The following is a 26,596-nucleotide window of genomic DNA, read 5'->3' as shown; positions in this document are numbered from 1 at the left end:
TATGCACTCAGCTTTGGCAAAGGTTGTGGAGCACCCTGACCTACTGCTTGCCTGTTGTGCAAGCTGACACTTTAAGAAGAAAGCACCAAGACAGGGCAGATTTTGTTGAGAAAGGGGGATGTGTTTGCTGAAATTCACCTCTATGCCATTTCCAGCCTTGTATTTGGGGGAAGCACTCTATTTATTTAGAATAACCTTTATTTGGAATAAACCAAACCAGGTTGGAAGAGACCTTCAAGATCATCGTATCCAACCCACCTAAACAACTAACCCATGGCACCAAGCACCCCATCAAGTCTCCTCCTGAACACCTCCAGTGATAGCGACTCCACCACCTCCCTGGGCAGCCCATTCCAATGGGCAATCACTCTCTCTGTGTAAAATTCCCTCCTGACCTCCAGCCTGAACCTCCCCTGGTACAGCCTGAGACTGTGTCCTCTTGTTCTGGTGCTGGCTGCCTGGGAGAAGAGACCAACCTCTGCCTGTCTACAACCTCCCTTCAGGTAGTTGTAGAGAGCAATGAGGTCACCCCTGAGTCTCCTCTTCTCCAGGCTAAGCAACCCCAGCTCCCTCAGTCTCTCCTCATAGGGCTTGTGTTCCAAACCCCTCACCAACTTTGTTGCCCTTCTCTGGACTCGTTCCAGCAAGTCAACCTCCTTCCTAAACTGAGGGGCCCAGAGCTGGACACAGGACTCGATGTGTGGCCTAACCAGTGCAGTGTACAGGGGCAGAATGACCTCCCTGCTCCTGCTGGCCACACTGTTCCTTATGCAGGCCAGGATGCCATTGGCCCTCTGCACTGTGCCCTGTTTGCTAATTGCTTGCTTTCCAGGGATTCTTGGTGCATGTTCCCTTCCCTCCCAATGTTTAGATACCTGTTGAAGAAAATACTTCTTTTTCTTCTGTCTTACCAAGTGCTGGCAGCTGGATGCAGCTGGAATGGCCTCTTTTCTGAGGCATTTAAAGTGTCTGCCTTTCTGAAGGAATTAAATGCCAGGTTCTGACTTGTCTCTCAGATCAAGTTGATCATATTTCGTTCATGTGCATATTTCAAGGCTAGGATGATAATTGTTGCTGGTTTGCCTTGGTGGCATATTGAGATGGAAGATTTGGCTGAGTCCATAGGCTGTAGTGCTTCAGTGGGACACACTGTTCCTACCTAACGCAAGCTCAAAACTCAGCTCACTTTGTGCAGTGCCGTAAAACTGGCCCTGGCTTTGTGTGAGTGAGTAGACAGTTGATATTGATGGAGTTCCTCCAGCTTGGCAACAAAACTTAATCTAGCCTTAAATCTTGTCTTTGAATTTAGGCATAGCAGTGTCACTTGCCAGTGGCTGCTTTCCTTTAAAATTGCTTGGTGGAAGAAGAGAATTTCTGCTCTAAGCTTTTGAAGAGATTGAATCAATTTATCTTTCATTAACCCATGCCAATGTTTTCTGTATTTGGAACACTATTTCTCCTAGCTGATGTTAAAATCATAGAATCAATAAGGTTGGAAAAGACCTCAAAGATCATAAAGTCCAACCTGTCACCCAACACCTCATGACTACTAAACCATGGCACCGAGTGCCACATCCAATCCCCTCTTGAACACCTCCAGGGACGGTGACTCCACCACCTCCCTAGGCAGCCCATTCCAATGGCTAACAACTCTCTCTGTGAAGAAGTTTCTCCTCACCTTGAGCCTAAACTTCCCCTGGTGCAGCTTGAGACTGTGTCCTCTGTTGAATTCCCATTCTCCTTGAATGTAAAACCACTCTAGATTTCAGAGGCTGAAAGTGTGTGGCTTTGCCAGAGGAGACTGAAATACCTGTAGCCTTTGCTGCAGAGTAAACATCCAAAAGCAAAGTCAAGTCACTTTGTGGAACTTCTTTTTACAGAATAAAATTTGAAATCCTCAAGAGAATTTAACCACTGATATCTGTCCATCCATCCACCCACAGCTACAGTGATGTCAAAGTGATTGTCAGAGCTTGTGTTTCCCCTTTTAGATTCCTCAAAGGTTTGTACTAATAGATGAGTCTCTTTTAATCTCCCTGTCTCATTATCAAGAGTCCTGTTGCCACTTAAGACTCTGTACTTGGGTTGTAATACCTGCTCCCACTTCAGATGCCTGAAGTAAACCCTCTCCTTTTGCTCAAGTAGTCTCTTTAGATGTTGTTTTGGAGATGAATATAACCTGACATACTCTCAGTACTTATTTGTACTGAAGCGGTGTCAGGCTGGCGACCCAAAGGCCCAGCGTGCTTAAACATTTCACATAAGGCAGCTAAAGAAAACACTAATAAATAAAACACATCAAAACCTAGCCCTGAGGTTGTGTGGATCACAATATGCTGCTGCCCCATGGTTCAGTTTCACTGCTTGTGTACTAGGTAACAAGCCTGACAGGGGTTGCAAGGTCACAGTTCTGTACAAGGAGAATAAGGGAGTCAGGAGAATATGGGAGTTGAGTACTGTGTCCAGTTCTGGGCCCCTCAGTTTAGGAAGGATGTTGACTTGCTGGAACGAGTCCAGAGAAGGGCAACGAAGTTGGTGAGGGGTTTGGAACACAAGCCCTATGGGGAAAGACTGAGGGAGCTGGGATTGCTTAGCCTGGAGAAGAGGAGACTCAGGGGTGACCTTATCACTCTCTACAACTACCTGAAGGGAGGTTGTAGACAGGCAGGGGCTGGTCTCTTCTCCCAGGCAGCCAGTGCCAGAACAAGAGGACACAGTCTCAGGCTGCGCCAGGGGAGGTTCAGGTTGGATGTTAGGAAGAAGTTCTATACAGAGAGAGTGATTGCCCATTGGAATGGGCTGCCTGGGGAGGTGGTGGAGTTGCTGTCATTGGAGGTGTTCAGGAGGAGACTTGATGGGGTGCTTGGTGCCATGGGTTAGTTGTTTAGGTGGGTTGGATTGGTTGATGGGTTGGACACGATGATCTTGAAGGTCTCTTCCAACCTGGTTTGGTTTGTACTAAATAAAGAATGTCATTATTTATTCTAAATAAAGCTGCTCATGCTGGGTACTTTTGTTATCTGCCACGGTGAGTGAAACTTCTCATAGTGCCTGGAATGTGGCTGCTGCTCCAGGTGTTACAGCCAGCCCCAGCAAGGGTACAGGAGAGAGTTGCCGTGCCTGCAGCTGGTGTGGGTTTACATGACCCCGTGGCTGTCATGGGAGTTTGGTGTAGATGAGAGTCTATGTGCCCTGCAGTGTCGGTAGGGCCTCATCTACAAAAGGAAATGCGATTTGTTTTCCCCACTTTCTCACTGTCTTTTGAAAATGCAACTGGTGGTTCCTTCAGTTCTGGAAAGCTGGTCTGAGAAAGAGACTGCTGAACTTTCTTAAAATAGCTAATTAAGTATGAATTTAAGCTTGTCTGTGTAAGAAACTACCCAGCATAGCTGTAATAGGATTGTTCTGGCTCATTTTAATTGGGGTGATCTAACTTGCGTGGATGTTTTAATACAGGGTAACATTAGGCAGCAGACTTCTCTCTGAAACCTGCAGTCAAACCATCCTACCTTGACAGTTTGAACCCTTCTTGGATGCCTGGTAGCTTTGAGACCTACCAGCAGCTCTGAGTGATCCAGGTAGCATAAAATAACTTCTGACATTCGTTCTTGCTAGTTGAGCTGGGGATCTGAGTGTCTTTGCCCTGCAGATGACCGGAGTCAGGGGTAATGATAATAGTCTTCCATAAATGTTTAAAGTCAGGAGTTACTCATGCATACACTATTCACTTTTATTCATTTATTGTATTCTGTGTGAAGAGCAGAAGGGTTGAACACCCAGAAGTTCAGAGGAAACCCTGCCTGAAGACTGCTTGTGTGTATTCCTCACAGTGGCCTTAGACAGGTGATATGCAGTTGTGTAATGAAGTTATTGATTTCTTCTTGCTGGGACTTTCATTCAGGATGTTTCCTTTTAGCAAAGAAGTATTATTATTACTTTTTTAATTAAAAGCCATACAAACTCCTTATATAACCTCCACAGAGTATTTTAAGCAGTAGTGTTTTGTGGTGTGTTTGTTTGTTTCCTCCCCCCACCCCCTCCTTTTTATTTCTAAGAGTAGTTTGTCCAGAAATAGCAAGATGCATCCTGAAGGGAGGTTGTAGCCAGGTGGGAGTTGGTCTCATCTCCCAGGCAACCAGCACCAGAACAAGAGGACACAGTCTCAAGCTGTGCCAGGGGAGGTTTAGGCTGGATGTTAGGAAGAAGTTCTTCACAGGAAGAGTGATTTGCTATTGGAATGTGCTGCCCAGGGAGGTGGTGGAGTCACCATCACTGGAGATGCTTGGGAAGAGACTGGCTGGGGTGCTTGATGCCATGGTTTAGTTGATTAGATAGTGTTGGATGAGAGGTTGGACTTGATGATCTCAAAGGTCTTTTCCAACCTATCCTATCCTATCCTATCCTATCCTATCCTATCCTATCCTATCCTATCCTATCCTATCCTATCCTATCCTATCCTATCTTTGCTGAATTGTGGTTGCTCTCTTTTGGATCTCCTTCATGCCTTATGGAATTGCTGTTGCTCTCCCTTACTCAGCTTTAAGAGTTCCATTTAGAAATGATTTAGATCATGTGAGAGTTTGGGCTGTACTTCATGTCAGAGTTTGGGCTGTACTTCATGTCAGGTCTTTGCTGGCCTAGAGGGAAGGCTGTCTGTCTATCTGTTAAATTCCTGCAAGGAGATCAGTACTAACTCCTAGGCCTTAAAGCAAGGAGGACATCTCGCTGAAAGAAGTTTTCAGCTTCTTCCCTGGGGAAAGAGCCTGGCTCTGTGGCTGGGACTGCTGCGTGATGGAGGGGTCAAAATTATTCTTCTGGAGCTTAAACAGGACCTCTGTTGGTATTTTTCCCTTTGGGATTTAGATCAAGCTTTTGATAAAACACTGTCACCAACCGGAGAGAATTAAAACAAACGAAAGAGTAAAAGCCTCAGAACACTACCTCTTAACACTTCACTGCAGAAGTATTTTACTTTAATGTCTTGTTTTAAAACTTGGCTTCTGAGCTCCTTTCAGTTCAGATGTAATGCTGAAACCAGTTTGCAATATTTATAGAGCTTTGCCACCGAGTTTGCTGCGTGTGAGAGGGAGTACCTTTATTATTCTGCTGTGAATGAATTGCTAGCAAGTCAGTTCTCTTTCTTCATGGAAGAAGGTTTGCTTCACAAGACTAAAAATACAAATTCTCTCTCTCTTACTTGACTTGAGTGGGTAGAACTGCTAAAAAATTAATGGACTGTAATAGCCTGGATGATGATTTCTCTTCTGATGTGAAGAAGTTTTATATCCTTCTCTTTCTAATTGCTCAGTGAGGTTTCTTCTTAACTATCCATATATCTAGTTTTTCCTTTGCATCCAACTTCCTTTGATTCTTGTGCTTGTAGTGTGGTTAGCAAGTTAGTCTGCCAGCACTGGCATTGCTTCCAGAGATCTGACTGGGCCAGCTGCTGATGTGTTTAATATGGCTCTGTACGTTTGATGTTTGTATTGATAACCCCAGGCAGTTTGGGATGCTTCAACTGTATAGAAATGGAGCTGAAATAAAAGTTTTTATACTTGAAGACAATTTTCTGCACTGGATGTAATAGTGATTTCCAGTCTTTGTTTTTTCCCCTGCTATATTGGCTGCCCCTTGGTTACCCACTGTCACACCATGAGCAGCTGTGTTGGCTTTGTTGTTGTTCCTGTGGGGATGTCTGAAAGCCATCCAAGGTGGCCCTAGGGGTACCTCTGTGACAGGTGGCGTGAGCTAGACTGGCCACAGCATTGCTTCTGCCTCCAGCCACACCCCTGGGTGCCCTGGCATGAAGGATGGCAGGCTCCCATAGGGAGCAAAAGGCAGTGTGGCCCCTCGTGTCTGCATTGGGTAGGCTGCAACTTGAGTACTGTGTCCAGTTCTGGGCCCCTCAGTTTAAGAAGGACATCGAGACACTGGAAGGTGTCCAGAGAAGGGCAACAAGGCTGGGGAGAGGCCTTGAGCACAAGCCCTATGAGGAGAGGCTGAGGGAGCTGGAATTGTTTAGCCTGGAGAAGAGGAGGCTCAGGGGTGACCTCATTGCTCTCTACAACTACCTGAAGGGTGGTTGTAGCCAGGAAGGGGTTGGTCTCTTCTCCCAGGCAACCAGCACCAGAACAAGGGGACACAATCTCAAGCAGTGCCAGGGAAAGTTTAGGCTCGAGGTGAGGAGAAAGTTCTTCACTGAGAGAATAATTTACCATTGGAATGTGCTGCCCAGGGAGGTGGTGGAGTCACCATCCCTGGAGGTGTTTGAGAGGGGATTGGACGTGGCACTTGGTGCCATGGTCTAGTCATGAGGTCTGTGCTGACAGGTTGGACTTGGTGATCTTTGAGGTCTCTTCCAACCTTAGTGATACTGTGATACTGTATTCTGGAGAAAGGTGGTACTTGGCCTGGGAAAAGGAGATGGGTCATCATCTCTGCCTGTGTGAGGTTACCCACTGTTCATGTGCACATAGATTTTACAGTCTTTTTCCAGGGAGTAAGCAGGACAGGGCAGAGACAGATTTTACACTGAAACAAGTGTTTTATGTCGCTTTGCAACATCTGTTTCTCATGCATAACTACCTGGTAGATTGCAAAGAAATGTTAATTTCTGTGATAGATGACTCCAGGTAAAAGTTTAGTGCACTCTGAATTTTTATACTTTCAACACAAATCACCAGTATCTTCACCACAATTTCTGTAACATATTTGTCTCTGGCCCAACTCTTGCCATTTTAAAAGCCTTGAAATGGCATTTTCCATAGCGTGGATTTCTTTGTTTGTGAAGCCAGAGTTATGCAATTAAACCAAACACATTTTCCCCTTAAATAAGTACTGTGCATAGCTGGGTAAAAATAAGTAATCTCCATTGAAGTTATTTTTCTTCTTTGAAGTTTTTTTTGGTTTATATATTGTCCCCAATTAGCCATTTTCAATCCTGCTCTTTGCAGTTGTTTTGTGGCCATTGTCTGCTCTGGTCTGAAAAGGCTTATTAAGAAGAAAAGCACTTGGTCCCCAGCTGAAGAGTGGTATTTATGATGTGTTATGTGCTCTTAACTTGGTGAGGGTAGTTTGCAGAAGGTATTTTTGCTGCTTTGGGTCCCATCACTAACAAAAGCAGTACTGATGAGGAAATTGGGTTTTTTCCTCTCTGCTGTGCTGCTTCGAAATGGCAAACTGTCCTGGGTCTGGGCTTCCTGACTTGGAAGGCAAGCAGTTCTGCTGCATGCAGTCCCTTGCTTCTGGAGGACCTGACCAGGGTGGCAGTGCTATTGGTGCATTCAGGCTGAACAGGGAGCTCAGTGGGCTGCTGAGCAAATGGGAGTTCACATGGTTGGGATTATTGTCAGGTATTAAATGAAACAGCAACCATGCCAATGACATCTGAGTGTTTGGCATTCTTGCACATCTCAAAGGCTTATGCTGTGCCATGGCAGGCCTGAGGTCTGTATGGCGTGTCCATGTGAGGCTTGTAAGTAGCCTCATTAGGTGGTTATGTTTGTGCACCAGGAATGGGAGTTGAGGATGTGTCTTGCAGGAGCAGGACCTGTTTTAAACCAGGCTTCACAAAACAGTGTTTTGCAGAAAAGGCTATGTTGGCAGGGGAGTGTGGAAACATCTTTCTTTCCTGTTGCTTCCTAGGAGGATACAGATACACCAGCAAGCAGACTGGTTTGGTGTCCCTGGCTGAGGGAGTACCTGTGGAAGGAATAGAATAGAATAGAATAGAATAGAATAGAATTAACCAGGTTGGAAAAGAGCTTTGAGATGATCAAGTCCAACCTTGATGCTGGTATCCATCTGAGCCACCTCTTGTATGAAATTTTGTCATTCATTCCAGCTGGAAGCCGAGAGCTTCATTCACCTCCACTGTGGTAACCAAGCTCACTAGAACCATACTGTATTTGAGATAAAGAGATAAGCTCCTTTGGATGTGGTATTAAAATACCAACTGCTGTCCTGCTAAGATTTAGGCATCTGCTTAACTCTGAAGCTTATGGTATGTAAACACAGACCAGGCATAACCATGTAAAGCCAAACACATCTTGGCCTCTACAGGACTTAAACCATCAAATGCAGTAGGTCAGCCTGAACTGAAATGGAAAAAGGAGCTATGCTTGCATTACATCTAATGGATATGCATCAAGAAACAAACTGCAGGTCTTAAAATCTGACTGTTCCACAGTGGTTGCATTTCTGTTGGTGCAGTTATACACCTCTGCATGTGTGTCTGCAGGCGTTACGGAAGTGCTAGCCTCTGAATTGTGTTTATGGAGCAGCAACCCATCAGGAAGTGACCTGGGGTCCTACAGAGCTGAAGGCATGAATTACGACAGCCTGTGAGATATGGATCCTTAATTGAGGATTTGCATCCTTTGTGCTCCAGCAGCAGAAGGGGACTTAGCAGTTGGCTGGATTCACAAAGACAGCGAGTTCATGGAGATAGGCACAGGAGGAAGAGAGACCAGACGGAGCAGTTCTTCTTGTTCCTGCTATCCACATTCTCCATCTTTTCAGAGCCTGCATTTTCAGCAACAAACATGCCTGTGCTGTTACTTGGCTGGGTGGTTTATGTCTTGTCAAGTGAAGAACTGATCCTGAAAGGCTTCTGTAGGGTACTGTGAGGAGTGTTCCCCTGCTCCTTCTGTAAGGAAAAGTTCTGCAGAGTGTTAGCACAGGCATCAACTGAGACTCTGCTGTCATCAGTGAGACATGAGGGTGTTCAGGGTGGGGCAGGGAGGAGGGCTGAAATCTAGCCCTAAAACTTTCCTCTGGTTTGTGCATTGTTATTTTTGGCTGTGCAGAATCAGAAAGGTGTATTAACCTTTTCTTCTTTGCCTCAGTTCAACATGGCTGTTACACTTTTGGCTGTCTGGCTGAGTATGCTAACATCTTGGGACGCATCTGTTTCCTGATCTCTTTGAGTAAACATATACAGACCATCTTCCTACTATCATCTCAGCCTAAATAGCTATTTGCAGCTGGACAAACTGGTAGCTGAATGTAAGGGTAAAAGATACTTTTGCTCTCTTATTTTATTGATTGCCCATTGGAATGGGCTGCCCGAGGAGGTGGTGGAGTCACCATCACTGGAGGTGTTCAGGAGGAGACTTGACAGGGTGCTTGGTTGCATGGTTTAGTTGATTAGGTGGTGTTAGATGATAGGTTGGACATGATGGTCTTGAAGGTCTCTTCCGGTCTGGTCTGGTCTGGTCTGGTCTGGTCTGGTCTGGTCTATTCTATTCTATTCTATTCTATTCTATTCTATTCTATTCTATTCTATTCTATTCTTCCAGTACTAACTGCATCAGAGGGCTGTCGGGGATGGAGGACTTTGCCTTTGAAACTGTCATCATCATCATCCCAATCACTGATTTCAGATGCTTTTTGCCATTGAAACAGGAAGCAAAAGAGCCACTTTCCAGAATCTTTCCCTTCTGAGTTGAGAAAACGTTCCTAGCTGTAGTATGTGTCCCAGTGTTGTTGTTCTTTTTACAGCAGAGCTGTGCCGTAGATGCGAGTCTGAATTCCATGGTAGCGCTGATCTGCTGCTCGCTCATCCCATCTCCCTCCCTGACGCTCAGGCCCTCGAGTGAAATGTGCCTTGTGTTCAGTGCAGGGCCATCTGTTTCCCTGTATGTTCTCCCTTTTGCTGTAGCCTGATTTGAATCGAAAGGTGAGTTTAAATGCACATGATGAGGAGCAGCTCTGTTGTGCCTCAGACAGCTTGTTTTCCAGCAGAGGAGGCAAGCAATGAAAGAAACGTTGTGTTTTCAGCTGTCCTGCAAATGCACTCCTAATGCAAGAGCCCAGGCAACTACTGGGAGTAGACCTTAGGGGCACCTGAATGTGGGCATTGATTTGGCACCTCAGAAATAAATGTCTCTCGTGGTTGAAAACCTGCTCAGGCCCAAAGATGCTGAAATCTGTAGGATGACCTAAAGCTACTGCCAGATAGCCCCCACCCCCACATGTCCTACTAATTCATGCAGATGAGAGAGTTGTTGCTGCTTTTTAGGGTTTTCTTTGCTCTCTGCTTTTGCACTGTGAATGATAATTTAATTTCCACATTTAGACACCTTAATTAATTGTGAGCAAAATAATTGGTATGAATTTTAGAGCTGAAAGGTGATAGATGAACTGCTTCCTGGAAACATGAAGGCACTTTACCAGAAGGGATTCAGCACAGGAATAGCTGCACCAGCTTTGCCCTGTTCTGCCCAATGGGACATGGAGTGGGGGGAGAAGGAGGAGGATTGCTATCCCCTGACATCCTGGAGAGGCTGGAGCAAGGGGGAAGACAAGAAAAATGTTAGTGACCATAGGGTAAGGTGTTCAGGGAGCCAATTCCTTGAAACCATACTTGGTAGAGTTAATTTTCATCAAGGGCTCATTTCCACCTGCACACCCTGAGCTATGTGGGTGTTGCATCCAGGACTGCAGAAGGCAGAGTCCAGCACATGAGGTACAGATGGGAGGACTTGTCATCTCTGGCAGGAGTGTGGGCTTTGAGCAGCCCAAGACACCTAGAGTAGCAAGCATCTCCGTCTCTGCTGTGCTATGGAAGTGGTCTTGTGCACTCATCATTTTCTACTTTCTCCTGTGGATGCCCCTGCCTGTCTACTCCGATGTACCATGCAGTCTGATAGACTCCATGGCCCAGTGCTTGCTTGTTTTTAGTAGGTTGAGGCTTCCCTTGATGGTTGGTTTTAATAGGTGTGATGAAGTAGGCATTTGGCTCCAAATGCATATCGTATTTTATGCATGGTTGGATTTGCTTCCTGCACTTTTCAGCACCGTGTAGATCAGCTCTAGTTGTCTCTTTCTGTGCCTCTCCTTTTTTTCTTTCTTTCTTTCTTCTTTCTTTAGGGATCATGGAGTTCATTGAAACTTTTAGGCTTGGTCCTGAGGTCTTGGTACAGGCAAAACTTCCAATGACCTCAGCAGTCACCTCTGATTTTGATGCGAGGCTGGTTGCTTGCTTGATGCCTGCAGGCATCAATCATTTCACAGCTGCAGTATTTATCATGTGCTGCTTGAATACCTCTCTTCCTCCAAGAAGTGTTTTGTATTGTGGAGATCTTTACAGTTCCCTTTTTCTTTTGTTACTGTTCTGTAGAAGCCAGTGGGCCTAAAATTACTTCTGCCGTCTGTCTGCTGGCTTCTGAGCATCAGTGCCTGTTTGATGCCTGTGTGCACACACATATTGCGCTGTCCTTCTGCCCTCCCTTCCTGGTCCTTTTGTTCTCAGGGACAGGCAGGGTACAGAGCTTAGTCCAGGTTTTGTAGTCCAGGCACTTCTAGGACCAAAAAGGGTTTGTTTTCTTTTCCTAGAAGCTTTGCTTGCAAAAGTGATCAGTGAGCCATCCAGCTCCCAGCAGTTTTACTTGGCAAAGTTTCCTTCTCTGGGTTGTCTTCAGCTCTTCCTCTGCAGAACCGGTAGAAATGTTATTGTTTAATCTCAGCAGCCTTCCCAAAGTCAGTGTTTTGTGTTCCTGGCTCATCACCTTCCCATGTGCTGCGAGTGTTTATCTCCAGTTAGCTGTCCTGCTGGGCGATGCCTTGGCTTTGGCTGTGGGTCAGGTGTTGTGCAAGGTCTGTCTTGTCTGGAGGGCAGATTGCCATCAACAGGCTGCAGTATTTTTTCATGAAACAATACTTAATTTCCAGGGGTCAGCCGGAGGCGAAGCTATTGTGTTGCTTGGAGTGACTGACAAGGCAGTGACAAAGCCTTATGCTGCACAACTTGTTTTAGCATCACCAAGTGTGACAAACGGCTCATTTGGACCCAGTGTCGACAAGCTGCGTTAAGATTTTCAGCTTTTTGTTGTAAACCATCAAAAAAATAGTCTGAAGAGCAACATCCAAATTACTCATGGGGCCCCCTGGTTCTATATTACAGCTTCATACTTCTTCATTTCTTTTCCAAGGTAATAATTTCTTTCACAAGATTTTGAAGCAGTGGCTAAGTGAAACAAACGCCAAGTGTTTGCCGAGATCTTAGATGAATGCAGGGGCATAGGTGCTGCACGTCTGTGCCTGAAGTCTTCAGCTGGTGCTCAGGGGACTGAAAATTCACCTTTGGTGAAGTTGAGGCCAACTCTTAGGGGTTCTCCATCAGTTTTGTCATTGCCCTGGCTTACCCATCAGGGAACACTGGTCAGGGAGAAGTCTCAGCAATGAGGAGCCTGTTGTGTGTCTGGCTGGAGCCCCTTGTCCTGTTCTGTGTCTGGCTGGAGCCCCACCAGGTGATGGCCACCAGCTCCATTAAGTGTTATACTCTTTTGACCTCTTGATCCTCATACTTCAGTGCTTTTTTTGCACTTTGTCCCTGGATATCACCTGACTGCCCAAATCTTTTTCACCCTCTTTACAAAACCAGCTTACATTGTTCTTTAACACATCTCACTCCCAGACCGTTGGAATTGTCACCCAGGCTACTTTGGGTGAAAGAAGATTCCTGACAATGAAGGTGAGGCACAAAGTGGAAGGCTTTACTGGGTTTGTGTGTATTCACCCCAGTTATTGTTGGGCTAGGCTGTTCTTAAAGTTCTCTTGAAGGTTTAAAGGCAAAACAATCAAACAAACAAACAAAACCCCTTCAAAACCCCAGGACATGCTTGCATGAGAGTATTGAACTGATAAGCAGCCTGTTCTGAAAAGAAGAAAACAAGACATGTTCAGCTACTGGAGTATCTACTCTGACATACAGCCATGGCCTCTCTTACTGAATTATTTAGCTGCTTTGTGAACCTGATGCTAAAGGTCTAATTTACACTAGTTACACTAGTAACTGTAACTACTGCTATAACCTACACTAGCAGGTTATACTAGCAACAATGACAAAGTCAGAAAAAGCTGAGCCTTGAAGCTTTCCTGTTCCTCTCAAATCCTGCAGCTTTTCCAGTTACTTCTTGACAATTAGGGTGGTTGCTCAGTCTTGTTTCTATTTAAATCTGTAACATTTTAACCACTGGTTTCCACAGGACGAACCCCAAGTTTCTGTGACTAACAATAACTTGCCATCATGGTTAATGAGACAGTGATACATGAGTAAAATCCCAAGATGAGAATCACAGAATCGTCAGGGTTCAAAGGGACCTCAAGCATCGCCTAGTTCCAACCCCCCTGCCATGGACAGGGTCACCTCACACTAGATCAGGTTGCTCAGAGCCACGTTCAGCCTGCCCTTAGAAACTTCCAGGGATGGGGCTTCTACTCCCTCCCTGGGCAACCTGTTCCAGTGTCTCACCACCCTCATGGTGAAGAACTTCTTCCTAGCATCCAGTCTGAATCTACCCATCTGTATTTTTTTTCCATTCCCCCTAGTCCTGTCATTACCTGACACCCCAAAAAGTCCCTCCCCAGCTTCCTTGTAGGCCCCTTAAGATACTGGAAGGCCATAATAAAGTCATCTCAGAGCCTTCTCTCCAGACTGAATAGCCCCAACTCTCTCAGTCTGTCTCCCCAGGAGAGATGCTCCAGCCCTCTGATTATCCTCGTGTCCCTTCTCTAGACACATTCCAGCACATCCGTGTCCTTCTTGTAATAGGGGCTCCAGAGCTGGATGCAGTACTCCAGGTGAGGTCTCACCAGAATGGACAGAGAAGGACATGCTTCTCTGAGGTGATACAGCACAGGAAGTATGGCTCCTCTTTTTTCAGGGTATTTTTTCAAAACAGACAAAAAGAAGAAGAAATGGAGGCAGTGTTCACGGCCCTCTCTAGCTATCTCTTGTGCACATGATGTAGTTCCCTAGAAGACTGAAAATCCCAGAGTTTTGAGGTCACTCCCTGCAGGCCCTGAGGAGCACAGCAAACTCATGAGTATTCAGGCTCCAGCCTGTTGAAGGGAGCAGCAAAAATAGTTTGGCTGCATAGTGGGCCACTTGTTTGGCCCCGAGTTGGGTGCTGGCAGGACGTGCTTGCCAGCATAGCTGCTGACAGGGTTGCTGGGAAGGGAGGGCCGTGGGCTGACATGGAGGCAGAAGCACAGGCCAGACCATTTATACCCTCTACTTGATTGACTCCACCTGATGATTTCTAATCATTGGTCTGTAGAAAGTGCCTGCACTCCTGGCTGGAAGAGTAGTTATATTCCCATTAGCTTTCAAGGAACAGTGTGGCTTTCCCTAATAAACCCCTGTGCGTGTTTCTGAAGGCTCTTCTTGTTTGGTGTGGTCCTTTGTGTGCTCACGAGCATTGGTCTGGAGGACATCTCCTGTCACCTATGGGCTCTGTTTTAGCTGAAGGTGTTTGGGCTCATCACCCATGTGGGTGCAGAGGGGTATCTGCCTCCTTAAACCTGCTAGACATGGGTGTGACTCCCTGGTAGGGTGACCACCAAGGTCTGGTTCCTCATCTGAAAGGTGGTTGTAGCCGGGAAGGGGTTGGTCTCTTCTCCCAGGCAGCCAGCACCAGAACAAGGGGGCGCAGTCTCAAGCTGCGCCAGGGGAAGTTTAGGCTCAAGGTGAGGAGAAAGTTCTTCACTGAGAGAGTCATTTGTCATTGGAATGTGCTGCCCAGCGAGGTGGTGGAGTCACCATCCCTGGAGGTGCTCAAGAGGGGATTGGACGTGGCACTTGGTGCCATGGTCTAGCGTGAGGTCTGTGGTGACAGGTTGGACTCGGTGATCTTTGGGGTCTCTTCCAACCTTAGTGATACTGTGATCTCTTATCTTGTGTCGGCAGTTCCGCAGGAGTTAGCTCAGAAGCAGGAGGCAATTAATTTTGCAGTTCAGGAGATGTGTGAGCTGTGTTGAGGCTGCAGCAAGACTTCTTTAAACAGTGTTCATATGTAGCAAAGTGGCACTGAATATTACTACTCTTCTCATAAAAGTGTGGATTAGTCTCACATGCTTCCTCTCCTTGCACTTCCACCTCAGATCTGTCTGCAATAGTCTCAGTATTCACTTTCTTGACTTAAAAACTGACTTTAAAAAGTATCTGGAGCAAACCCAGGTTGCTTAGCAACCTGCTGTGGCCAAGGGCTGCTGGAGAATGGGTCAGTGACTAACAATTATGTACAGTCGAGGTTAAAAATGCAGGACGGTCTGCAACATTGCTGCTGTGAGGGCTGGAGGTTTTCAGCATTACAATGCTGGGATTTATGGTGGTGGTAAGAAAATTTATACCAGTTGCAGTTCTGACCTCATGAACAGGATGATTCGAGACTTTGGTGTTATGAAATTGGGCTGAAGTCTTTTCTTCACCAGCATATTACAAAAGAGAAGTGTTAAATAACCCTTGTGTGAGTAACAGGCATGGTCTATGGTTTACATACATGTTCTTTTCTTCCCCCAAGGCTCTGGGCTTTCCCCATGCTGTGTGACTTCTCACATAAACAGAAATGGGTCTGCATGAGAGAGTGAAAAAGGCAGAGTCTATAGAGCAGAAATGTGGAGGGGAGGTGGGTTTCTGGTTTTGGTCACCCACCTGAAGGTTGATGCATTCTTCCTCCCAAGCAAGGAGACAATAAATGCCACGTAAGCTTGATGAATACATTTTGATGAGCCTTATTTTGGCAACCTGCTAATTTTCTTAAGTCCTTTGCTGGTGCTTTTGGTTTTGGGTGAAGAGATCCTTTGCAGTTTTTCCTCCTTTCACAGAGAGAAAAAGAGGTTGGCTCGGTTGTGATTTCATTTACCCCAATAAATGTCCCAGTACTTAACCTTTCTATGGGAACATACAGTGAGAGTATCAATCACTAAAATGACACTCCATCTCTTAGATGTTGTTATAACTCTGGCAGTGGAATCAAGATTGTTTTGCCAAGTCCTTCACTTTGTCTAATCAATTTCTAAAGGCTGTTGCCCGTGTCTTTGTTTAATTAACCCTTCTTTTCAGCCTTACACCCTGCCAGTCCTCATCTCAAAGTTGAGAAATAAGGATCAGCTGACAGTGCCTCTTAAGCAGTCATGGGAAGTGCTGAATTCCAGCACTCCTGACTGGAGGTGATTTATATTCCTAAGGACTAATCTTCCATCAGTGTCTGAAGCTGACAATGTCACGAGCAAGTGGGCAGCTCTTTCCTTTCACTCCCTTGATCTTTCTTTTTATTTCCTTTCTTTTTTTCCCCTCTTTCTTCTTCTCCCACTGAATAGGTTTGTTCCCTGCCAACTTAAAAGAGACATAGTTATTTCTAAATGGTTCCTTTCAGGGTAATATTATTAATACCTTACTTGCTTGCCATCAAATCACAGCAATGCCCCTTTCCCCAGGAGTGAGAGGATGTCTTAATGAATGCTTTCCTTTATTCATTTTGGTCATTGAACATCTTTACCATTATTGGCTCCTTGTGGCTTTGGACTAAGTGGTAAAATCCATACTTGAAACTTTGCAGATGCTTTTAGGTGTCATTAAGGATCATTAATATGCAGAACAATGCCACACCACAGAGGCTGCTGGGGTAGGGAATGAGATCCATTGTCTACTGTTAGAACTGCAGGAGGACTTGAGGTCAGCAGAAATCAGTTACTTGGACTAGATTTGGGCAAGGATTCCTCATTAGTATACTAAGAGAGGATGGGGATGGAAGTAGGCAAACCTGAGGAGCTTTGGGGTTCTTTTTATCCTTCGTACAGCAATGCTGATCCTAAGCATATTTTGAATCTCATAGCTCTTGCAGTCACTCCAGTGTCTCCTGACTACAGAAAGACTGTGCCTAAACTTGATGGCTTGGACTACATTTGTATAAATTGAATTAATATCCAGTTCCAGGCTGTCTGCTGCCTGCTTCCACAGGCCAAAGACTTTTTTTTTCCCTTCCTGGCTTCTTGATTAATGTCTTAATTTCAGTCTTCTGAGGCTTTTCCTGGTTTTGCTTGTTTGTTTGCCACCAGAGATTGATTTCTACACCCACTTACCCAAGGCAGATGGTTGCATGGGGAGGGCTTGCACATGTTTGTGGTGGTGCTGAGCTATTTGTGTAATTTCACTGTCAGATCAAGTTGGCAGCGACCACTGCTCACTTCCCCATGCCTGCCAGCCAGTTGTTTGCTCACCTTCCTGGGATGAAACAGAAGTTTCAACCCAAAAAACTCTTTCTTTATTGAAAAGAAATCGATGCTGCTGCTGCCTGCTGTGTTTCCAGCTTGCTTTCAGTAGTGCATCATAGTTCATTGAGGCTTTCCATCTCCTGCAGCACAGGCCTAGTTTTCTGTTGGGCAAGCACGCTGTGGCTTGTAAGCGTAGTGTGGAGCGGGTGCTCAGGATGAAGAGTCTGCTGCCTGTTAACCTGTGGCTTGCTCAGTAGTTGATGTGAGCTTTAAGTCTTTCTTCCCTTGCTCTGAAAGGACTGGGAGTACTGGGGCTGGAGGTGGGAGGGAGCAGAAGCATTTCCTGCAGTCTCTCATGGGTCAGCAAGGAGGGGAGAGTGGCTGAGCAATGAATGATTTATCTCCTCTTTATTTACTTTGTGAGCACTTCTCTACCTTGCAAAGTTCAAAAGATTTTTCTGTGTGCTGGTTTCTGATACTGAACAAGCTGGAAATGTTAGTGGTTATGTTAATGCTGCTTCTTGGTGCTTGGCATGGGAGCTTTGCTTTGAAATGAATACTGTCAGCCATTATTAAAAAGAAGATAAATTACACTGAAAATCATAGAATCATAGAATTGTTGGGGTTGGAAGGGACCTCAAGGATCATCTAGTTCCAACCCTCCTGCCATGGGCAGGGACACCTCACACTAGATAAGGCTGCTCAGAGCCACATCCAGCCTGGCCTTCAAAACCTCCAAGGATGGGGCTTATACCACCTCCCTGGGCAACCTGTTCCAGTGTCTCACCACCCTCACAGGGAAGAACTTCTTCCTAACATCCAATCTGAATCTACTCATTTCTATTTTTTTTTTCCATTCCCCCTAGTCCCATCACTACCTGACACCCCAAAAAGTTCCTCCCCAGCTTTCTTGTAGGCCACTTAAGATACTGGAAGGCCACAGTAAGGTCTCCTTGGAGCACCTGCTCTCCAGACTGAATAGCCCCAACTCCCTCAGTCTGTCTCCACAGGAGAGGAGCTCCAGCCCTCTGATATCCTCGTGGCCCCTCTCTGGACACACTCCAGCATGTCCATATCTTTCTTGTAATAGGGGCTCCAGAAGTGGACACAGTACTCCAGGTAGAGTCTTACCAGAGTGGAGTAGAGGGGGAGAATCACCTCCCTCAACCTTCTGGCCACACTTCTCTTGATGCAGCCCAGGATGTGATTGGCTTTCTGGGCTGTAAGTGCACACTGGTGACTCGTCTTGAACTTCCCATCCACCAGCACCCCCAGGGCCTTTTCTTGAGGGCTGCTCTCAATCCAGTCCCTGCCCAGCCTATATTGGTGCTTGGGGTTGCCCTGACCCAGATGCAGGACTTTGCACTTGGTCACCTTGAACTTCATGAGGTTGTCTTGGGCCCACCTCTCCAGCCTGTCAAGGTCCCTCTGGATGGGACCTTGTGCTCATTTGTAGAAGCAGCACATGTAGAATAAAAGAAGAATCATTTAAAATGCAGGTGTTGGCTCTTACCATGCTGTGCTGCACTGTGTTGTCCCATGGTTGCTTTTTGCTGGTGGCAAAGCCACCACCCTGTGTGATGTCTCCTAGTCATGTGGGGCACTGGGCATGGCTGGCAGCAGGGGTTGCCATGTTATCCCTTGTGGCCTTTCCCCAGGCTTCCTTCTCTCTTCTGTGCTGTGAGGGTTTCTGCAGGCACCCTCAGCATGTGAGCTCCCTTGGTGTTGTCATGTTGGATTTGGCTTTGCACTGTCATGGGTTGAGTTGAATCTTCTCATTATCTCAACTCTCTTGTTTCCTGCCAAAATAGACTGTCTTGGTTAAGCCAGCCTGCTTTTCAAGCCCCATATTGGGTGCCAGATGGACTGTCCTGGGTTAACACAGCCTGCTCTAAAAAGCCAGAACCCCTCCCCCACACAGGCAGGAGGGAAATTACCACAAAAAAGCCCTCTGGCTTGAGATAAGGAATTTAATGAGATCACACACTGTACAATTACCTTAGCCAGTGATAAAACAGTTCCCCCCACCCAAGCACACAGAAGCCAGCCCAGTGGAAAAGACCAGCTCCCCAAACTGGAAACTGGAAGCAGCAAGCAGAACAGGAAGCCTTTCCTGTTACAGTCTGAACTGCAAGCCCCATGGTGCTTTGCTTTAGCCAGCACTTTCATTTTGAGGCTGGCATGTTGGCAGCATGGTGTTGAGTATACATAAGCAGATTTAACTTCACCCATAACATACTGGTGGTGGCAAAAGCTCTGTCACCAGACAGAGAGATGCCTATGACAGGGCTGCACCTGGGCTGCACCTGGGCTGCTCCCCTGGAGTCCTGCTCTTTGGGCTGTTTCTGCCTGTTGCTGGTTGCTTTATGTGCTCATTGAAAGCAGTGGGAATTCATAGGTGAAAGGGAAGATAGCAAATGTAACCCAAAGTAAGCTGTAATGGACTTGTTGAGGAAATCCAACTTGAGATATTTCTGTGTTTGAGATTTATAATCTAATCATTCCTTCAGCTGCACAGCAGGGACTGAAACAGCATGTAGTTATTTACATATAGGGAACATTAAACAGCCATGTCTTTAGACCATATGTGAGCATAAAATCCAGCAGCCACTGCTGAGTAATGAGTATCTGCAAAAATGGGAACAAAAATAAAGCAGAAGAGCATAATGGAAAGGTGTTATTGCAAGAACTAGCTGTGACAGCAGCATTATTGTATCCCAGTGCTGCAGTGAAAATATGACTGTGTAAATCTGTATCCACTTGCCTCTCGCATTAACACACCAAACACATGCAGGTGATTGGCTTTGTATTCCTTTCCAACTGTAGGGAGCTGGTGGGGGTTTTGTGATGGATGGCATGCCACATTGGTCCAGACTGCTCCAGTCTTCTTGTCATTGCTCCTTTGGGGCAGTTGTGACCCCTCAGGAACCTGAAACCTTTTTTTAAACCTAGCATCAGCTAACCTCGGGGCTGGGCAGAGGTTGGTCTCTTCTCCCAGGCAGCCAGCACCAGAACAAGAGGACACAGTCTCAGGCTGCGCCAGGGGAGATTTAGGCTGGATGTTAGGAAGAAGTTCTTCACAGCAAGAGAGATTGGGATGTGCTGCCCAGGGAGGGGATGGGGTCAGCATCCCTGGAGGTGTTTAAGAAGAGCCTGGATGAGGCACTTAGTGCCATGGTCTAGTTGATAGGGTTGGGTGATCAGTTGGACTTGGTGATCTTGGAGGTCTCTTCTCCCAGGCAGCCAGCACCAGAACAAGAGGACACAGTCTCAGGCTGCGCCAGGGGAGGTTCAGGCTGGAGGTCAGGAGGAAGTTTTACACAGAGAGAGTGATTGCCCATTGGAATGGGCTGCCTGGGGAGGTGGTGGGGTCGCCATCCCTGGAGGTGTTCAGGAGGAGACTTGATGGGGTGCTTGGTGCCATGGGTTAGTTGGTTGGGTGGTGTTGGATGATAGGTTGGACATGATGATTTTGAAGGTCTCTTTCAACCTGGTCTGGTCTATTCTATTCTATTCTATTCTATTCTATTCTATTCTATTCTATTCTATTCTATTCTATTCTATTCTAACCTCCCAACCAGTTTAATGTCTGCCTGTCCTTAGAGATACAGTACGAGGTAGCTGGCTCCTGAAGCAGCTCTGGACCTTCAGGGATTAGGATTAATTTGTCCAGGTGCTGAGACACACTCCTGTGAGTGTGATGCTGCCCACAGTGCTGGCATGGACACCTTGGCTTTGCCATAGTTACTGTGGATACTTGATGACTGCCATGGCTATCACCAGGCTGCTCCAATATAAGGGTACATGCTTCAGATGCTTTAGTTTTGAGATTGGACTGAGGGTTGTTAGTGATTCTTCCTTCCTCTTTCAGGAGAGAAACATACAGAGGGGCACTCTTGGAGAAATCACTACTCTCTCTCTGTCATATTAAGTAAATACATGTAGGGGCTTTCCTTAAAATATTATGGTTTAGGTGTTCTTCACATTTGCTGCTTAGTCTCTTGAAACCTGCGCTCTAGTTTCTTGAAACCTATTCTCCTGTCCTTTCCCATTTCTAACACTAATTATGAACAGGAACTTGGGAATAATTCCCTCATAAAGGGTAGGCATCCCTAGAGGAATGCAACTGCATCCTCTGGAAATGGTGCTTATCCCGTGGGCATGTTTTGATGGTAGGTCTGGATACTGGGGTCCGAGCATGAAGGTTAGATTAGAAAGCCATTGTGGGGAATGCATTCTCTCCTAATCAATGCACATCTGAATCTCCTCATTGCTGGAGTCCTCTATGGCACTGGTAATGGTGAGCCTGAGAGGAGTTACCTTTTGTTGGGTTTTAGGATAAAAGCAGAAGCTAATTTCTGTGCTACAGGGGGATCAGACGGTGAGTTTCTGTCACAGAACTAGCTCCCTGCTTTCTCCTGCTAAAACACTGCTGCTGCTGCAATTCATCAACATACTGCCCTCTGTACTTCTCTCATCTTTTAACCCTCTGCCTTCCTATGCCCTGAAGGGAGAGTGACTGAGAATGTGGATGAGGGTAGGCTTAGGGAATTTCTTGTTCTTAAGTCCCCACTGCTTTTAAGTAGGGTTTTGGAAATCTCACCGGGGTTTGAATTTGGTTTGTCAAAGTATAATTACCGTGACTGAGGTAAGAGACTAATTTAAACACAGCAAGTGTGGTGAGGAATCCAATTTTCAGAAATCAGTGGAAATATAATTGGAGTCATTAAGTGCTGACTTCAGTAATTAAGAGTCAAGTTTTGACGTTTCAGGCTTGCGCTGCTAATCATCAACAGAGAAGGTGGAAAACTGTTTTGTTCCCTGTGAACCTGGACTTTCCCTAGACCTGTGTAGCTGACAGCCTGGACACTGCCTCGAGGCCTGGGTGAACCTGCAGCATTCAGTATTTGCCTGCTCGTATTCTAAGCAACTTGTCCCTCCCTGCCTGCCGCTGGCTACAGCAGGGAACACCTGGGAGCACTTTTTGGGGCTTCCCCGTGTGCCAGAGCCTGTGTTCCCTATGGTATGGGAGGCTAATGCTGCCTCTGCTCCTGCTGGGCAACAGGAGGGCAGAGAGGAGTTGCTGCACCCAATGTTGGGGCATCTTTGGGGTGGAAAAACCTGTCTGTGGCTGGGCAGGCATGGGCTTCAGCTGCCTTATGTCTGATCTCGGCCGGTGAAGGCAATTTGTCTATGCCATGGGTCTTCTCTGGTGCAGAGTAGCCTCTGGCATGGGACCTGGACAAGTTGCAGGAGCTAATCTGTCTCAAAACTCCCAGGCAGCCAGTACCAGAACAAGAGGACACAGTCTCAGGCTGCACCAGGGGAGGTTTAGGCTGGATGTTAGGAAGAAGTTCTATACAGAGAGAGTGATTGCCCATTGGAATGGGCTGCCTGGGGAGGTGGTGGAGTCACCATCACTGGAGGTGTTCAGGAGGAGACTTGATGGGGTGCTTGGTGCCATGGGTTAGTTGTTTAGGTGGGTTGGATTGGTTGATGGGTTGGACACGATGATCTTGAAGGTCTCTTCCAACCTGTTCTGTTCTGTTCTATTCTGTTCTGTTCTGTTCTGTTCTATTCTATTCTATTCTATTCTATAAAACAGGGCCTGGCCACACTCAGCTGAAGTTCTAGAATAGAATAGAATAGACCAGACCAGGTTGGAAGAGAGCTTCAAGATCATTGTGTCCAACCTATCATCCAACACCACCCAGCCAACTAAACTATGCAACCAAGCACCCTGTCAAGTCTCCTCCTGAACACCTCCAGCGATGGCAAACAGCTACTAAGAGGTGGCTTCGTTGATAGATGGCACCATGCAGTGCCATGTCACACAGACTATAGAGCAAAAGTGAATCCTTTATGACAATACTCAGGAGAAGGATGTTTCTAAGCCAGGGATGGATGCCCAGCTCCTTAAGCTAGCTTGCTTTCAAACTTTGATTTTGGATTGCAGTCCCAACTCAAAGTACTATCAAAGTTATTAATTTCAGAACTCAGTGGTGGAAGGGCATTCTTGTTGCTCTTTGTTTGCAAAATGATCTCCAAGAAGTCTGGGTGCCATGCATGTTTAACTCCTGCTGTTCAACCGAGATGCTCAGCAGGCTTTTGTTATGATAATGGAGAAACCATAAAGAAACCCAACCCTGACATGCTGATAGTTATCAGCACATAAAACAAGCCTTATGTTTACTTTCCTATTAAAAATGCTAATTTTCCAAAGCAATGGCATTTATAAGGCTTTTCCCCCCCCCCCCTTTCTTTTCATTCCCTCCCCCCCAAACCCTCAGATAATGCTGCTGTTTGGGCCTCCAGCATGGAAGCTGAGCCAATAGGCTTTTTTGTGCTTTTGAGCTTTCACACCCACAAACAAATTCATTGGCAGCTGAGATCTCTTGCTCTGTGTCTCAGTTTGTAATTACTTTAGGGCCCAGAGGAAGTCGAAGCTCAGATAGGAAGATGCTTAAAACGTGTTTTAAAAAGCTTTGGCTGTGTTCATGTCTTGGGTGTGTGAAAACTGCTGGCAATGTAAACATTTGTTTTAACCAGAAACCCTCTTTTTGCAGTTGTAGTGTTTTCCCAGTGCCTTAAAATGTTGTGTTTCCTTTTTTTTTCCCCAGGGGTTCTGACCTTTGAAACTGAATGGGTGGTTTCACATGCACTCATTCACGGTTTTGCTAGGTATGGGGCATCCTCCCAGCAGCACTGGAATCCTTTCTGAGGTTGGGCAGTTGGGTTGGGCACCCTGAGGAAATGCTCATGGGAGCAGCCTCTGCCACCCTTCTATGTTTAAAAGAAGTAGTCTTGGTGTCACTCCTCTGTCCCTTTGCAACCACATGATTTTCTGGGTAACACACCTGGCAGTGGCTCAACATGATACAATAAAAGCCAGGGATGCACTTTGAACAGCTAGGTTGGAGAAATCAGGACATGTTTTACTGACCAGGCTGGCTGGAAAGGACTGATTTCACTGCCTGCTCTTCCATACACACAATGAGCAGCAGTTGTGTTTGGTGACTGGGGTTTCCAGGCTGGAGGTCAGGCTGTGCTTTCTTTAGCACGTTGTCTCCCTCTCCCAGGGACTGGGTACCCAGCTAAGCTCCTCCTTGCAGCTGCAGATTAGAGGAGTAATGAGGATATGCTTTGCTTTAGGCATAATTTCTTTCTTGTTACTTTTCCCTTTCCTGTTTCCTTTTGTTTTATTTCTTTAGCAGGCTGTGTTGCTGCCTAATTGGATTACTAGGTCACTTACCAACTGACTGTGGGCTCTACAGGACCAGGACCGGTCCCTGAGGCTTAGCAGTTTGGGGGACTGATGTAGGCTGGCAGCCTGCTGAGCCTGCTAGAATCCTGTGGGGCCTCAGTGGGAAATGGCATTTCCTGCTGAACCCTCCCATGGCCCCATGTAGGAGCTGATCGATTCTCTTTCACCTGGCTGTTTATCGTTAAGGAGGCCAAACTGGAAAGTTCTTTGTTTTAAAGTGCACCACACAGTGCACAGCCTCCAAGTAGGGCTGGCTGTCTTCTGGGAGACAGATCTAAATGTAAAACCTTGAATGCAGTTCAAATGTTTGCCCATTAGAGATGAACAGCTCTTACTTAAAAAGCATGTAGTGTATCTTAAACAAAATACCTCCTTGCAGTTTCCATGGAAAGCTCTCCTTCATAATTGAATAACAGTCATGAATGGTTACATAAAACAGGAGCAAAATGTCTCACTGCAGCTGAAAGCTGCACTTGTCTCAGCAATGTGTTTGCTGTTTGTGCAGGGGAGTGTGGTGGTACCTGAAGGCTAGGCTTGACTCAGAGTGCAGCCATTTGGTGCATCAGTCCTGCACCCCTGATTGCCAGAGCCCAGCTCCACTGAGAGGTCTCTTGTGTTTATCTCACAGCTGCCCCACAACTTGTCTCCAGATCCTTCTGCCAAGAAGCAGCCAACTGGAGGACCTGTGAAGGCCAAAATCTGTTAATGGGACTACACAGAGGAAAAACTCAGAGCCTCTTCTTTCAAGATCTCTCTCTCTGCAGATAGCACTATCAAACTCTCCCTTCCTGGAGCTGCTACATTCATCTAGAAGCTGTCAGACCTTTGAAAAATAAGAGAGTCTTGTCAAGGTGAGTAAAAATGTGTCAGACTGTGTTTTTGAAGCTGTTTTTTTGTGGGGTTTTATAAGTGACTGAGGTGTTTTCAAGAAAGGGAAAAATAAAGCTTTGCTGCTTCTAGGAGATGAACTTGTGTGCTATTCTGCCTCTTAGAGTTTTACAGTTTAAGTGTGTGGGTGCCTGACATGTCATGGTGTGTTCCCTGTGTTTCCTTGCCACTTTAGTTATGAGGATTGGAGTTTTGCATACCTCAAATTTGCCACAAGACCCAGCAGCTGTTAACCCCCCCCAACAAACATCCCCCCAAAACCCCTGGGAAAACCTTTGGAAAAGTAGACCTCAAGGTTGTGGTACCTGAGGCTTGGCAGTGCTGCATTCCCACTGATGAATCTCATAGAATCATTTTGGTTGGAAGAGACACTTAAGATCTTCGAGTTCAACCCTTAACCCAGCACTGCCAGGGCACCACCAAACCCTGGCCCTCAGCACCACGTCTCCATGGCTTTGAAATCCTTCCAGGGATGGAGACTCCACCACTGCCCTGGGCAGCCTGGGACAAGCCTTGACAACCCTTTAGGGAAGAAATTGTTCCTTATTTCCAACTCCCCTGGTGCAACCTGATGCTGTTTCCTCTTGTCCTTAGGAGTAGAGACCAACCTCACCTGGGTCCCCTTTCAGGGTGTTGTAGAGATCCAAAAGGTCTCCCCTCAGCCTCCTCTTCTCCAAGCTGAACATCCCCAGCTCCTTCAACTTCTCTTCCCTAGTCCTGTTCTCCAGACCCTCCCCCAGATTCGTTGCCCTTCTCTGGAGCTGCTCCATCAGGGAGGAGCAGGACAAGTAAAGCCAGGTGCTTCAGAAAGCTCATCACAGCTACAGAGACAGACAGAAAAACTCCCTCCTCTCCCAGGGTTTTTAGAAGTCAAGGAAGAAGGGAACCCAAAGACTGAACAGGAGCAGTTTGCTGTGGCCATTTAACCATCCCCAACCAAACCTGCAGCTGTGGGAACTGCTTAGCCTAGTGAAAGATGAAGTGAAATTACCATCCCCAGAGGCAACAGAGGGACAGCCCAGAGCCACACCAGCTACAGAGTGCAAATGATCAAGGGGATGATATAAACCAGACCAATACTGACTGCTTTAGCCCCAAAGCATTCCTTTAAAACCTGCTCCAGTCCCATTCCTAGGACACCTTCTGGAAAAACAGGACTGGAAACTAGGAGAGAAGCTTTGCTCTAGTGTAGTGTCTCCAGTAGGTTGATGTGGCCACAGCACCTTCTCTGATTGCATAAGCAAGCCCTGGCAGGGGAAACACTTCACAGGTGGGCCCCTGCCAAAAATGACCATGGTCCCACTTTGGTACAGAGAGTGCAGCCCAGGCAGAGGGAGATGTAGCAGCAAGGGCAGGAGAGTGGTAAGATGAGCCATGGTAAAGCAGAGTTCAAACCAAGCACTGACAGAGAAAAGGACCTTGGGGGTATCACCCTGTCTGATGAAC

At 46.4% G+C, this 26,596-nt stretch overlaps 1 protein-coding gene across 1 annotated transcript in view; it reads left to right on the top strand.

Annotated features, from left to right (window-relative positions):
- The window catches only part of TIAM1 (TIAM Rac1 associated GEF 1), a 238,965-nt gene that overhangs the window by 26,483 nt on the left and 185,886 nt on the right, over nt 1-26,596 (top strand). Inside the window, exon 2 of the mRNA XM_068144501.1 lies at nt 24,891-25,113. The gene's annotated coding sequence lies outside the window, so the exon portion shown is untranslated. The remainder of the gene's footprint in view (nt 1-24,890; nt 25,114-26,596) is intronic.

Source organism: Melanerpes formicivorus, unplaced genomic scaffold (genome assembly GCF_026170545.1).
Source record: "Melanerpes formicivorus ecotype bairdi unplaced genomic scaffold, bMelFor1.0.p_v2 SCAF_11, whole genome shotgun sequence".
Taxonomy (NCBI): Eukaryota; Metazoa; Chordata; class Aves; order Piciformes; family Picidae; genus Melanerpes; species Melanerpes formicivorus.
Note: the sequence above shows the minus strand (reverse complement) of the source record. Positions and strands in the feature narration are given on the sequence as shown.